A 980-nucleotide genomic window follows, 5' to 3' on the forward strand; every position below is an offset into this window, starting at 1 on the left:
ACAAACCCACAGCCAACATCGTTCTCAATGGTGAAAAACTGAAACCATTTCCACTAAGATCAGGAAAAAGACAAGGTTGCCCACTCTCACCACTATTATTCAACATTGTTTTGGAAGTTTTAGCCACAGCAATCAGAGAAGAAAAAGAAATAAAAGGAATCCAAAACGGAAAAGAAGAAGTAAAGCTGTCACTGTTTGCAGGTGACATGATACTATACACAGAGAGTCCTAAAGACTCTCTCAGAAAACTGTTAGAGCTAATTAATGAATTTGGTAAAGTAGCAGTATACAAAACTAATGCACAGAAATCCCTTGCATTCCTATACACTAATGATGAAATATATGAAAGAGAAATTAAGGAAACACTCCCATTTACCATTGCAACAAAAAGAACAACATACCTAGGAATAAACCTATCTAAGGAGGCCAAAGACCTGTATGCAGAAAACTCTAAGACACTGATGAAAGAAATTAAAGATGATACAAACACATGGAGAGGTATATCATGTTCTTGGATTGGAAGACTCAACATTGGGAAAATGTGTATACTACCCAAAGCAATCTACAGATTCAATGCAATCCCTATGAAACTACCAATGGCATTTTTCACAGAACTAGAACAAAAAATTGCACAATTTGTATGGAAACACAAAAGACCCCGAATAGCCAACGTAATCTTGAGAAAGGAAAACGGAGCTGGAGGAATCAGGCTCCTTGACTTCAGACCTTACTACAAAGTTAGAGTAATCAAGACAGTATGGCACTGGCACAAAAACAGAAATACAGATCAATGGAACAGGATAGAAACCCCAGCGATAAACGCACGCACATATGGTCACCTTATTTTTGATAAAGGAGGCAAGAATATACAATGGAGAAAAGACAGCCTCTTCAATAAGTGGTGCTGGGAAGACTGGACAGCTACATGTCAAACAATGAAATTAGAACACTCCCTAACACTATACACAAAAATAAACTAA

General features: G+C 37.2%; 1 protein-coding gene across 2 annotated transcripts in view; it reads right to left on the reverse strand.

Annotated features, from left to right (window-relative positions):
- Window positions 1-980, reverse strand: part of TBCK (TBC1 domain containing kinase) — a 240,719-nt gene that overhangs the window by 186,067 nt on the left and 53,672 nt on the right. The gene's annotated exons all lie outside the window — the stretch shown is intronic.

Source organism: Physeter macrocephalus, chromosome 7 (genome assembly GCF_002837175.3).
Source record: "Physeter macrocephalus isolate SW-GA chromosome 7, ASM283717v5, whole genome shotgun sequence".
Classification (NCBI taxonomy): domain Eukaryota; kingdom Metazoa; phylum Chordata; class Mammalia; order Artiodactyla; family Physeteridae; genus Physeter; species Physeter macrocephalus.